The 14,844-nt window shown below is 43.2% G+C and overlaps 1 long non-coding RNA gene across 1 annotated transcript; it reads right to left on the minus strand.

Moving 5' to 3' along the window:
• Positions 1-10,576: 10,576 nt before the first annotated feature.
• Positions 10,577-13,657, minus strand: LOC137305306 (uncharacterized). The gene is made up of 2 exons (XR_010958697.1): positions 12,875-13,657; positions 10,577-11,448 (listed from the first exon to the last, which is right to left on the minus strand). It is a non-coding gene; the product is annotated as an uncharacterized lncRNA (long non-coding RNA).
• Between the last annotated feature and the right edge of the window lie 1,187 nt (positions 13,658-14,844).

The following is a 14,844-nucleotide window of genomic DNA, read 5'->3' on the forward strand; positions in this document are numbered from 1 at the left end:
CACTAAGTCCCTGTGGACATCCACATTTTTTTTAACTTTTTACCATTTAGAAAGTACCCTGTTCTATCCTTTTTTGATCCAAAGTGGATGACCTCACATTTGTCTACATTGAATTCCATTTGCCACAGTTTTGCCCATTCACCTAATCTATCAATATCGCTTTGTAATTTTATGTTTTCATCTACACTGCTTACAATGCTACCAATCTTTGTGTCATCGGCAAACTTAGATATGAGACTTTCTATGCCTTCATCTAAGTCGTTAATAAATATTATGAATAATTGAGGCCCCAAGACAGATCCCTGCGGGACTCCACTGGTCACATCCTGCCAATGTGAGTACCTTCCCATTATCCCTACTCTCTGTCGCCTTTCGCTCAGCCAACTTCCTAACCAAGTCTGTACTTTTCTCTCGATTCCATGGTCTTCGATCTTACCTAACAGTCTCTTATGTGCGACCTTATCAAATGCCTTCTGGAAGTCCATACAAATAACATCCATTGACATTCCCCTGTCCACTACTTTAGTCATGTCTTCAAAAAATTCAATCAGGTTTGTCAGGCACGACCTACCTTACACAAATCCATGCTGGCTCTCTCTGATTAACTGAACATTCTCGAGGTGTTCAGTCACCCTATCCTTAATTATAGACTCCAGCATTTTCCCCACACCAGATGTTAGGCTAACTGGTCTATAATTCCGTGGATTCCCTCTCTCTCCTTTCTCAAAAAGTGGAGTGATATGCACAATTTTCCAATCCAGAGGGACAGTTCCTGAATCTAGAGAACTTTGAAAGATTATAGTTAGGGCATCCGCAATGTGCTCACCTACTTCCTTTAAAACCCTGGGATGGAAACCATCTGATCCTGGGGATTTGTCACTCTTTAGTGCTATTATTTTCTTCATTACTGTTGTTTTACTTATGTTAATTTTATCAAGTCCCTGTCCCCGATTCAATATTAGTTTTCTTGGGATTTCCGGCATGCTATCCTCTTTTTCTACTGTAAATACTGACGCAAAGTAATTGTTCAACATGTCCGCCATTTCCCCATTGTCAATGACAATATCCCCACTTTCAGTTTTTAAGGGGCCAACACTGCTCCTGACCACCCTCTTTTTCCTAATATAACTATAAATGTTCTTCATATTGGTTTTGATATCCCTTGCAAGTTTCTTTTCATACTCTCTTTTTGTAGCCCTTACTATCTATTTTGTGACCATTTGTTGATCTTTGTATCTTTCGCATTCGTCAGGATCTGTGCCATTTTTTGCCTTTTTGTATGCCCTTTCCTTATGTTTTATACTGTCCATTACCCCTTTAGTTGTCCATGGCTGTTTTTTTTTGGCAAGTAGAGTTCTTGCCCCTCAGGGGTATAAACCAGTTCTGTATCACGTTGAATGTTTCTTTAAACATTTCCCACTGATCATCAGTCGTTTTACCCATTAACAGATTTGCCCAGTTTACTGTGGACAGTCTCTGTCTCATCCCATTGAAGTCGGCCTTGCCCAAGTCTAGAATCTTAGCAGCTGATTCACTTTTTCCCCTTTCAAACACCACATTGAACTCGATCATGTTATGATCACTATTGGATAGATGTTCACGCACAGTTAAACCTTTAACTAAATCTGGTTCATTACTCGTTACTAAACCTAGTATGGCTTGCTCCCTTGTTGACTCTAGGACATACTGCTGTAGAAAACTATCCCGGACACACTCAAGAAATTCACTACCTTTCTGACAGTTGCTGGTCTGCTTTTCCCAATCTATGTGAAGGTTAAAGTCCCCCATTAAGACCACTATGCCTTTGTTACACGCTTGTCTAATCTCTGCATTTATACAATCTAGCACTTCAGAGCTGCTGCCAGGGGTCCTATATGCAACTCCCACAATAGTCTTAGATCCTTTCCTATTTCGCAATTCAACCCATAAGGTCTCCGTTGGCTGCTTGCCCCTTGTTATATCTTCCTTTATCATTGAAGTGATTTCATCCCTAATCACTAAGGCAAGTAACATTCGCCAGACAAGTGCCAGGCAATGATCATCTCCAACAAGAGTGAGTCTGACCACCTCCCCTTGACATTCAACGGCATTACCCCACCCCAAGAAAACTAATAGTGAATCGGGGACAGGGACTCGATAAAATTAACATTAGTAAAACAACAGTAATGAAGAAAATAATAGCACTAAAGAGTGACAAATCCCCAGGACCAGATGGTTTCCATCCCAGGGTTTTAAAGGAAGTAGGTGAGCACATTGCAGATGCCCTAACTATAATCTTTCAAAGTTCTCTAGATTCAGGAACTGTACCTCTGGTTTGGAAAATTGCACATCACTCTGCTTTTTAAGAAAGGAGAGAGAGGAAAACCGTGGAATTATAGACCAGTTAGCCTAATATGTGTTGTGGGGAAAATGCTGGAGTCTATAATTAAGGATAGGGTGACTGAACACCTGGAGAATTTTCAGTTAATCAGAGAGAGCCAGCATGGATTTGTGAAAGGTAGGTCGTGCCTGACAAACCTGATTGAATTTTTTGAAGAGGTGATTAAAGTAGTGGAAAGGGGCATGTCAATGGATATTATTTGTATGGACTTCCAGAAGGCATTTGATAAGGTCGCACATAAGAGACTGTTAGCTGAGATAGAAACCCATGGAATCGAAGGGAAAGTACGGACTTGGTGAGGAAGTAGGCTGAGCGAAAGGCGACAGAGAGTAGGGATAATGGGTAGGTACTCACATTGGCAGGATGTGACTAGTGGAGTCCCGCAGGGATCTGTCTTGGGGCTTCAATTATTCACAATATTTATTAACGACTTAGATGAAGGCATATAAAGTCTCATATCTAAGTTTGCCGATGACACAAAGATTGGTGGCATTGTAAGCAGTGTAGATGAAAACATAAAATTACAAATCGATATTGATAGATTAAGGTTAATGGGTAAAACTGTGGTAAATGGAATTCAATGTGGACAAATGTGAGGTCATCCACTTTGGATCAAAAAAGGATAGAACAGGGTACTTTCTAAATGGTAAAAAGTTAAGAACAGTGAATGTCCAAAGGGACTTTGGGGTTCAGGTACATAGATCATTGAAGTGTCATGAACTGGTGCATAAAATAATCAATAAGGCTAATGGAATGCTGGCCTTTATATCTAGAGGACGAGAGTACAAGGGGGCAGAAGTTATGCTGCAGCTATACAAAACCCTGGTTCGACTGCACCTGGAGTACTGTGAGCAGTTCTGGGCACCGCACCTTTGGAAGGACATATTGGCCTTGGAGGGAGTGCAGCGTTGGTTTACTAGAATGATACCCGAACTTCAAGGGTTAAGTTACGAGGAGAGATTACACAAATTGGGGTTGTATTCTCTCGAGTTTAGAAGGTCAAGGGGTGATCTGATTGAAGTTTATAAGATATTAAGGGGAACAGATAGGGTGGATAGAGAGAAACTATTTCCGCTGGTTGGGGATTCTAGGAGTAGGGGGCACAGTCTAAAAATTAAAGCCAGACCTTTCAGGAGTGAGATTAGACAACATTTCTACACACAAAGGGTGGTAGAAGTTTGGAACTCTCTTTCGCAAACGGCAATTGATACTAGCTCAATTGCTAAATTTAAATGTGAGATAGATAGCTTTTTGGCAACCAAAGGTATTAAGGGATATGGGCCAAAGGCAGGTATATGGAGTTAGATCACAGATCAGCCATGATCTTCTCAAATGGCAGAGCAGGCACGAGGGGCTGAATGGCCTACTCCTGTTCCTCCGTTCCTATGTTGATCTGATTTGATTCATTTCATTTGATTTGATTGGATTTCATTGGATTGGACTGGTTTGGATTGGATTGGAATGCATTAGATTGGATTAGATCTGCACTGATGGATTTGATTTCATTTGATTTGCATTAGATTGGATTGTTTTGGTTTGATTTGACATGATTTGATTTCATTTGACTTGATTTGATTTGAAATGAGTTGATGTGGTTCGATTTGACTTGACTGATTTGATTTGACATGGTTTGATTTCATTTGACTTGATTTGAAATGATTTGGTGTGATTCGATTTGACTTGATTTCATTTTGACTTGATTTTGATTTGACTTGATTTCATTGATTTGACTTGACTGATTTGATTTGATTGGACTGCATTGGTTTGGATTGGTTTGATTCAATTTTGATTTGACCTGATTTCATTTTGTTTAATTGATTTGGTTTGACTTTACATGACTTGATTTGACATGTTTTGATTGGACTGCATTGGATTGGTTTGATTGATTTGATCTGATTGATGCGATGGCGAGTATAGAAATAGGAAGATAGAGCAGATGATTGAGTTATTTTAATGGTTTTCCCCTTCTAATTCATAACAAAACCAGCCCATACTACAACAGAAAAAGTGTCATCAAATTTATAAACTCACTGGGTTCGTCATCGTTTTAATGAAGAAATAACAAGACTACATAAACATCATTATCATCCCATCAGATTAATCTGCAACTCCTCTAGGGCTATTGAGAAGTCCCCTGGGCTTTCTCCTGTTTCTAGCCAGAAATCAGGAGGGCAATCAGGAGGGCAAAAAGGGGATATGAGATTGCTTTGGCAGATCAGGCAAAGGTGAATCCAAAGAGCTTCTACAAATACATAAAGGGCAAAAGGGTAACTAGGGAGAGAGTAGGGCCTCTTAAGGATCAACAAGGTCATCTATGTGCGGAACCACAAGAAATGGGTGAGATCCTGAATGAATATTTCACATCGGTATTTACGGTTGAGAAAGGCATGGATGTTAGGGAACTTGGGGAAATAAATACTGATGTCTTGAGGAGTGTACATATTACAGAGAGGGAGGTGCTGGAAGTCTTAACGCGCATCAAGGTAGATAAATCTCCGGGACCTGATGAAATGTATCCCAGGACGTTATGGGAGGTTAGGGAGGAAATTGCGGGTCCCCTAGCAGAGATATTTGAATCATCCACCGCTACAGGTGAGGTGCCTGAAGATTGGAGGGTAGCAAATGTTGTGCCTTTGTTTAAGAAGGGCGGCAGGGAAAAGCCTGGGAACTACAGACCAGTGAGCCTGACATCTGTAGTGGGTAAGTTGTTAGAGGGTATTCTGAGGGACAGGATCTACAGGCATTTGGAGAGGCAGGGACTAATTAGGAACAGTCAGCATGGTTTTGTGAGAGGAAAATCATGTCTCACGAATTTGATTGAGTTTTTTGAAGGGGTAACCAAGAAGATAGATGAGGGCTGTGCAGTAGACGTGGTCTACATGGACTTCAGCAAAGCATTTGACAAGGTACCGCATGGTAGGTTGTTACATAAGGTTAAATCTCACGGGATCCAAGGTGAGGTAGCCAATTGGATACAAAATTGGCTTGACGACAGAAGACAGAGGGTGGTTGTAGAGGGTTGTTTTTCAAACTGGATGCCTGTGTCCAGCAGTGTGCCTCAGGGATCGGTGCTGGGTCCGCTGTTATTTGTTATTTATATTAATGATTTGGATGAGAATTTAGGAGGAATGGTTAGTAAGTTTGCAGATGACACCAAGATTGGTGGCATTGTGGACAGTGAAGAAGGTTATCTAGGATTGCAACGGGATCTTGATCAATTGGGCCAGTGGGCCGATGAATGGCAGATGGAGTTTAATTTAGATAAATGTGAGGTGATGCATTTTGGTAGATCGAATCGGGCCAGGACCTACTCTGTTAATGGTAGGGCGTTGGGGAGAGTTATAGAACAAAGAGATCTGGGAGTACAGATTCATAGCTCCTTGAAAGTGGAGTCACAGGTGGATAGGGTGGTGAAGAAGGCATTCGGCATGCTTGGTTTCATTGGTCAGAACATTGAATGCAGGAGTTGGGATGTCTTGTTGAAGTTGTACAGGGCATTGGTGAGGCCACACTTGGAGTACTGTGTACAGTTCTGGTCACCCTATTATAGAAAGGATATTATTAAACTAGAAAGAGTGCAGAAAAGATTTACTAGGATGCTACACGGGACTTGATGGTTTGACTTACAGGGAGAGGTTAGACAGACTGGGACTTTTTTCCCTGGAGAGTAGGAGGTTAAGGGGTGATCTTATAGAAGTCTATAAAATAATGAGGGGCATAGATAAGGTAGATAGTCAAAATCTTTTCCCAAAGGTAGGGGAGTCTATAACGAGGGGGCATAGATTTAAGGTGAGAGGGGAGAGATACAAAAGGGTCCAGAGGGGCAATTTTTTCACTCAAAGGGTGGTGAGTGTCTGGAACGAGCTGCCAGAGGCAGTAGTAGAGGCGGGTACAATTTTGTCTTTTAAAAAGCATTTGGACAGTTACATGGGTAAGATGGGTATAGAGGGATATGGGCCAAGTGCAGGCAATTGGAACTAGCTTAGTGGTATAAACTGGGCGACATGGACATGTTGGGCCGAAGGGCCTGTTTCCATGTTGTAACTTCTATGATTCTATGATTCTATGACCACACATGAGGCCAGCTCAGTGGTGGAAATCAGGCCATTCTCACCTCACAGAGTGAGGAATAGCAGCCTTCACCCACCCTCAATAGAACAAAGAGTTTGTAATAGAACGTCTCCTTCCTTCCCTCCATCTTAACTGGAAAAGTGGCAGGCCAAGGTAGACATTGTTGAGGTAAGTAAATACAGTTAATGCTTCTAGACGTGGAATGTGCATCCTGTGCCATGTGGGAACTCCAAGACACTTCCCGTGTCCTGGACAACCACAGGTGAAGGAAGTGTTGCCAGCTGGAGGAGCTCGAGCTCCGGGTTTCTGCAGTGCATTCGCGAGGTTGAGAGCTACGTGGATAGTACGTTTCATGAGGTGGTCATCCCACAGCTTAAGAGAGTGCAGGCAGAGAGGGACTGGGTGACCGTCAGACAGACAAGGAGGACCAGACAGGTAGTGCAGGAGTCCCCTGAGGGCATCTCACTCTCTTACCAATATTCAGTTCTGAATAGTGGTGGGGGAGAGGGTTTCTCTGCGAAGAACATTGCACCATGGGTGGCTTAGCTGTACAGGGTGGGGGGGGGAGGAGAAAGTTCAGGAACGCAATAATGATAGGGGATTCCATAGGGTAGCAGACAGGCGCTTCTGCGACCGCAGACGTGATCCCAGGATGGTATGTTGCCTCCCTGGTGCCAGGGTCAAGGATATCACTGAGCAGCTGCAGAACATTCTGGAGGGGGAGGGTGAACAGCCAGAGGTCGTGCTCCATATCAGTACCAACGACAAAGGTAGGAAGAGGGATGAGGTCCTGCAGGCAGAGTTTAAGGTGTTAGGAAAGAGATTAAGAAGCAGGACCTCAAAGTTGGAAATCTCTGGATTACTCCTGGTGCCACGCGATGGCGAATATAGAAATAGGAAGATAGAGTAGATGAATGTGTGGCTGGAGAGATGGTGCAGGAGGGAGGGCTTTAGATTCTTGAGGCATTGGGTCCAGTTCTGGGGGAGGTGGGACCTGTACAGGCCAGATGGGTCGCACCTCAACGGAGCTGGGACCAATGTCCTTACGGGGAGGTTCACTTGTACTGTGTTGGGGGGGGGGGGGGGGGTTAAACTAATTTGGCAGGGGGATGGGCACCAGGATGTAGCATTGGAAAGGGGAAACTAGGGGCACAAAGGATCAGGAGAGAAGGATAGCCCTAGAGTAAGAAATAGTACGGTATTAGGCAGACCAAGAGAGAGTACAAGAAAGTCTAAGATGGTTTTGCGGTGGTAAACAAGGTTGGTGAGCTGCAGGCGCAAATAGCCACATGGGAATAGGACGTCGTGGCGATAACAGAGTCCTGGCTCAAAAAAGGGCAGGATTGGGTACTAAATATTCCTGGATACAAGGTGTTCAGGAAAGATAGGGAAGGAAAGAAAATGGGGGGATGGGGGGTGTGGCAGTATTGATTAAGGAGAATATTGCAGAGCTGGAGAGAGAGGATGTTCTGGAGGGGTCAAGAACAGAATCCATTTGGTTAGAGTTAAGGAACAATAGAGGTGCCATTACACTATTGGGTGCATTCTATAGGCCACCAGCTAGTGGGAAGGATATAGAGGAGCAAATTTGCAGGGAAATTACAGAGAGGTGCAAAAGCCATAGAGTTGTGATAATGTGGGATTTCAACTAGCCTAATATAGACTGGGATAACAATAATATAAGGGGCAAAGAAGGGGAGGAATTTTTGAAATGTGTTCAGGATAACTTTCTCGACCAGTTTCTAGCCCAACAAAGAAGGAGGCATTGCTGGACTTGGTTCCAGGGAATGAGATGGGCCAAGTGGAGCGAGTGTCAGTGGGGGAGCATTTAGGGAGCAGCGATCATAGTATCATAAGGTTTAGAATAGCTATGGAAAAGGACTCTGACCACTCTAAAGTAAAAATACTCAATTGGAGGAGGGCCATTTCAGTGGGATGAGAACAGATCTGGCCCAGGTAAATTGAAATCAAAGATTGGCAGGCAAAACTATAATTGAACAGTGGGCGGCCTTTAAAGAAGCGATGATTCAGGTACAGTCTAGGTACATTCCAATGAGGGAGAAAGGTAGGGCAACTAAAGCCAGAGCTCCCTGGATGACAAAGGAGATAGAGAGTAAGATGAAGCAGAAAAAAGCGGCATATGACAGGTTGATAATAAAAGTGAGAACCAGGAAGAATATAGAAAGTTCAGAGGGGAAGTGAAAAAGGGAATAAGAGGGGCAGAGAAAGAGTATGAGAATAGACTGCCGGCCAACATAAAAGTGAATCCAAAAGTCTTCTACAGAAATGTTAACAGTAAACAGGTAGTAAGAGGAGGGCTGGGGTCATGGAGGCTGTGGGCATGGCTGAGGTACTAAATGAGCACTTTGCATCGGTCTTTACCAAGGAAGAAGGTGCTGCCAGAGTCTTGGTAAAGGAAGATATGGGTAAGATACTGGATGGGCTAAAAATTGAGAAAGAAGAGGTACTAGAAGGCTGGCTGTGCTTAAAATAGATAAGTCACCTTGTCTGGATGGGATGCAACCTAGGATGCTGAGGGAAGTAAGGGTGAAATTGTGGAGGTACTGGCCGTAATCTTCCATTCAGAAGTAGTGCCAGAGGACTGGAGAATTGCAAATGTTATACCCTTGTTCAAAAGATGGTGTAAAGATAAACCCAGCAACTATAGGCCGGTCAGTTTAACCTCGGCGGTGGGGAAACTTTTGGACACGATAATCCAGGACAGAATTAACAGTCACTTGGATGAGCAAGGATTGATTAGGGAAAGCCAGCACAGATTTGTTAAAGGCAAATCATGTTTAACCAACTTGATAGAGTTTTTTAATGAGGTAACAGAGAGGGTAGATGAGGGCAATGCAGTTAACGTGGTGTATATGGATTTTCAAAAAGCGTTTGATAAAGTGCCACATGGAGGCTTGCTATTAAGATTGCGGCCCATGGAATAAAGGGGGAAATAGCAACATGGATATAGAATTGGCTAAATGACAGGAAACAGAGAGTAGTGGTGAACGGTTGTTTTTCGGACTGGAGGGAGGTGTACAGTGGTGTTCCCCAGGGGTCAGTGCTGGGACCACTGCTTTTCTTGATATATATTAATGATTTGGACTTGGTTGTACAGGGCACAATTTTAAAATCTGCAGATGACACAAAACTTGGAAGGGTAGTGAACAGTGAGGAGGATAGTAATAGACTTCAAGAGGATATAGACAGGCTGGTGGCATAGGCGGACACATGGGCAGATGAAGTTCAATGCAGAAAAATGCGAGGTGATGCATTTCGGTAGGAAAAGAGAGGCAATATAAACTAGAGGGCACAATTCTAAAAGGGGTGGAGAAACAGAGGGACCTGGGGGTGTATGTGCACAAATCATTGAAGGTGGCAAGGCAGGTTGAGAAAGGTTAAAAAAAAGCATACGGTGTCCTGGGCTTTATAAATAGAGGCATAGAGTACAAAAGCAAGGAAGTCCTGATGAACCTTTATAAAACACGAGTTCGGCCACAACTGGAGTATTGTGTCCAGTTCTGGGCACTGCACTTTAGGAAGGATGTGAAGGCCTTAGAGAGGGTGCAGAGGAGATTTACTAGAATGGTTCCAGGGATGAGGGACTTAAATTACATGGATAGACTGGAGAAGCTGGGATTGTTCTCCTTGGGATAGAGAAGGTTGAGAGGAGATTTGATAGAGGTATTCAAAATCATGAAGGGTCTAGTAGGAATAGATAGAGAGAAACTGTTCCCATTGGTGGGAGGATCAAGAACCAGAGGGCATAGATTTAAGGTGACATAAGGAAAAACTTTTTTACGCAGCGACTGGTTAGGATCTGGAATGTACTGCCCGCGGGAGTGGTGGAGGCAGGTTTAATCATGCTGGGGGGGGGGGGGGGGGGCAGTGGGACTAGGTGGATTGCTTGTGCGTAGAGCCGGTGCGGACTTGATGGCCGAATGGCCTCCTTCCATGCTGTAACTTTTCCTTGATTCTAGATCAATTTTGAACTGTGGTAGCTTTCAGCCTTAAGTCTAGCAGCAGGCAATTCAAAGCTAGCCTATACTTTACCATAATTTAATTTCTCATCTGTAAAAACAAATGGCACTAGCTCAGTTTTAGAAGAAAAAAGCCTGACCAAAATTCAGATTCCACTTTTATTATCAAGTAAATAGGTAACGACCATGCTTTATTACCAGTCATGTCCTGCATTTTACAACAATGGTCATTGTACGGGACACAAATTTGGTTCACATCAAGTTTGATGCCAGCAAGAACTAGAGTTGCAGTTGCTGGTTAATTGTCTCTACCAATCATCACTTCTGTTACAGTTGCTTTAGGTCAGTATTCCACCAGTTTATACAATGAAAGAACTTTGATGTAAAATATTCGCTTTACCATTAGAAAAACCTCAGTACCACTCATGAAACACTTGACAGACACAGTAAAAGTACACAGTGGTGGAATGCTTGCACTGTAGGCAAAAGCCAGATGTCACATTAGCGGCTCTGCCCTAGAGTGAGTTCATCAAACAAGTATTCAGCCATGCCATTCTGTGGTGATCCCATACGCCTCAGATTTGTGATGAAGTCTCCAAGTTTCTTAATGGCTTCAACTTGTTCATTCAGATAGTGAGTCTCCAGAAAATCACAGAAAAGGCATGCAGTTCAATATTTTAAGCTTGAAATTATAGTCAACAACTTAATGTTTCAGAAATACCAGGTCCAAGAGACACATGCATCACATCCTTAGTGATGCATTTAAGTGGTTATGAGCTACACCAGCATAACACCATTGATTAAAGTTTTAAAAGAGCATACACATACAGTTGTTTTTCACAGCATAGCAAAAATACTCACCATACAAGCACATAAAATGAGAAAAATGCTTACATGAGGGTCATTTGCACAGAGGCAAGTTTGTGCAGTCAGTAGACTCTGGTTCACAGTCTTCTCAAGCTGTAGGGCATATTGCATTGCCTCCAAACCAGAACCCCATTCATCTTGTTCTGGTTTCTGAAAATAACAGGAAACTGATTAATAATGAACAGGTAGTGTGGGGCATGCAATATAGAGTTGTATTTTTAATTGCACATCAAGTATTCTTCATCTTGATGGGCTCCCAAGTTTGCCAGAATTATCACCGAGCCAGCAAGGCGGCCATCAACAGCCAAGTCAGCATGGAGCTCTCTGCTTCCTATGTCTATCTCTCCATGATGTGGAGATGTCGGTGATGGACTGGGGTGGACAAATGTAAGGACGAAGGAGGAAAGCTCCGAAAGCTTGTGATTTCAAATAAAACTGTTGGACTATAACCTGGTGTTGTAACCTGGCGAACTTGGAGAGCGGGGGGGGAGAAAGAGAAAAGAGGGAGATGTAGAGGCAATCAGGCCACTAATGCAGTCCTAGGCAATGACCATCTCCAACAAGTGTCTAACCACCTCCCCTTGATATTCAACAGCATTACCATCGCCGAATTCTCCCACCATCAACATCCTGGGGGGGGGGGGGGGGTCACCATTGACCAGAAACTTAACCGGACCAGCCACATAAATACTGTGGCTACAAGAGCAGGTCAGTGACTCACCTCCTGACTCCCAAAGCCTTTCCACCATCTACATGGCACAAGTCAGGAGTGTGATGGAATACTCTCCACTTGCCTGGATGAGTGAAGCTCCAACAACACTCAAGAGGCTCGACACCATCCAGGACAAAGCAGCCCGCTTGATTAGCACCCCATTCACCACCCTAAATATTCACTCCCTTCACCGCCGGTGCACGGTGGCTGCAGCATGTACCATCTACAGGATGCACTGCAGCAACTCGCCAAGGCTTCTTCGACAGCACTTCCCAAACCCACGTTCCCCTCCAAGTCACACACCATCCCGACTTGGAAATATATCGCTGTTCCTTCATCGTCGCTGGGTCAAAATCCTGGAACTCCCTTCCTAACAGCACTGTGGGAGGACCTTCACCACACGGACTGCAGCAGTTCAAGAAGGCAGCTCACCACCACCTTCTCAAGGGCAATTAGGGATGGGCAATAAATGCTGGCCTTGCCAGCGATGCCCACATCCCATGAACGAATTTTAAAAAACTGCTTGGTCACAGCAGCATTAATGGGGGCCCTGACAAAAACACCTTCCTTGTAATGGGTAACAGTAAAAAGTGATGGAACACATGTGAAAGAATGAGGTACTTTTATAAACGAACAGGGCTGTAATTCCTAGCTATGGGACACTAGAAATTTGACACTTCATACACCAAGAGCAACTAGATTTATACCAGTTACAGTTCCCGAAGGAATAATAGACTCACCTTTAAGGCAAGCACTATTGTAGTATATTTTAGTATTGTTGAGATACAAACAACTTTAACGTTCAAAATCCCCAACAGTATTCCAAGGGAAGCTTTTACAGTTGCAGGCATTAACATCACAAACCTTAACATCCTTCAGGAAGATGCAACCCCCGTGCTCATTCTGGTATTTCAGCAGTTTCTCCGAATGCTCATGTTCCTCACGTAATTGTTCCTGAAAAACTTGGCAAAATTGTGAAGGGCAACGTCATCAAGTAGTAAGACTAAGAAATAAAAGTTTATTAAAGAAGGTACATTTTACCAGGTTCTAATTTTATTAAAGCTTGGCATAAACCAATGCAAAAAGAATATGAAACAAGTAACCAGATACAAGAGGTGAGCAGGTTCAGGAAATATTTACAGTTTTATATACTGGCCATAAACCTCAAACTTTAAATCCTACACAATAATTCTTATTTTAGATTTCGAGATTCATCACGGAGACACTGGTTATTCCAGGCACAGGTTCACCCACCATGGAGAGATAAATGTAAGGAGTCTTACAACACCAGGTTATAGTCCAACAGTTTTATTTGAAATCACAAGCTTTCGGAGCTTTCCTCCTTCGTCCTTACATTTGTCCACCCCAGTCCATCACCGGCATCTCCACATCATGGAGAGATAGACATAGGAAGCAGAGAGCTCCATGCTGACTTGGCTGTTGATGGCCGCCTTGCTGGCTCGGTGATAATTCTGGCGAACTTGGGAGTCCATCTGAAAGGTTTTATTTCAGGGTTTATAGAAATTATTATCTTGAAAGGTTGGGTGGGGAGATTTTAAAAGTTCAGACGGCGTTCCGTTCAAGCGCTGTTGAAGCAAGAACAGGCCAGACTGATTGTAAACAATTTTACAACACCAAGTTATAGTCCAACGATTTTTATTTGAAATCTACAAGCTTTCGGAGGCTTCCTTTACCTGACGAAGGAGGAAGCCTCCGCAAGCTTGTAGATTTCAAATAAAAATCGTTGGACTATAACTTGGTGTTGTAAAATTGTTTACAATCGTCAACCCCAGTCCATCACCGGCATCTCCACATCAAGGCCAGACTGACACAGGGATGACGCTATTTATAGTCCAGGCGCCAACCTGCCGGCCAATATCATGATTGGCTGTTACTCAGGTGCCATTTGATTGGTTGGAGTAACGAAAATCACCAATCAGAACTCGAGAGGATGGGTTAAGTCAGTTGGCCAATCAGTGGTGATTATTGCTCTTCCTTTGTTCCACAGACCTGGACTTTAATTAAAAAGATGCGCAGATTCTTTTAATCTCTTAAATAACCTTTAATAATCTTTAACTAGGAAGGTAGTAACTGGGTGGATAATCTGACAACTTCTCAGTGTAATAGTGCATCAGGATTTATATCCCCATCAATGTTGCGATCTTCTTTTTCTATATCAGCTGGAGGCAAGGATTGAGAATTGTTCCAGATTACCATTGCACCATGCGGTTGTAAACAAACGGCTTTATAAGTGAGCAAGTGACCAGTTTCCAAGCAACACAGTGGCAGAATACAATTGTAATCTTAAAGAAAAAACAGAAAATACTGGAAACAACCAACAAGTCACTCACCAGCTGTGCAAAGAACAAAGTGAAAATTTGGGGAACATCCATTCAGAGTAATAACAACAACCTTGACGTGAGAGAATCGTCTTAACATGAGTACGTTCAAATAACAAACGCTGCAATGGCATGGTCTGGGGATGCAGGAGGCCTGTGCTGCGATCCTCATCAATGCCTTTAATGTTATGGTTGGTGGGTGGCACCCTTGCTGCCCTGGGAATGCAAATACAGTATGCCATTGTCTGTAAAAGCATATGCTAAACCTTTATAAAAACTAGTTAGGCCTCAGCTGGAGTATTGTTCCATTCTGGGCACCACACTTTAGGAAGGATGTCAAGACCTTAGAGAGGGTGCAGAAGAGATTTACTAGAATGGTGCCAGGGATGAGGGACTTCAGTTATGAAGAGAGACTGGAGAAGCTGGGTTTGTTCTCCTTAGGACAAGAAGTTTAAGGGGATAAAAACAGAAAATGCTGGAGAAGCTCAGCAAGTG

Source organism: Heptranchias perlo, chromosome 40 (assembly GCF_035084215.1).
Source record: "Heptranchias perlo isolate sHepPer1 chromosome 40, sHepPer1.hap1, whole genome shotgun sequence".
Taxonomy (NCBI): Eukaryota; Metazoa; Chordata; class Chondrichthyes; order Hexanchiformes; family Hexanchidae; genus Heptranchias; species Heptranchias perlo.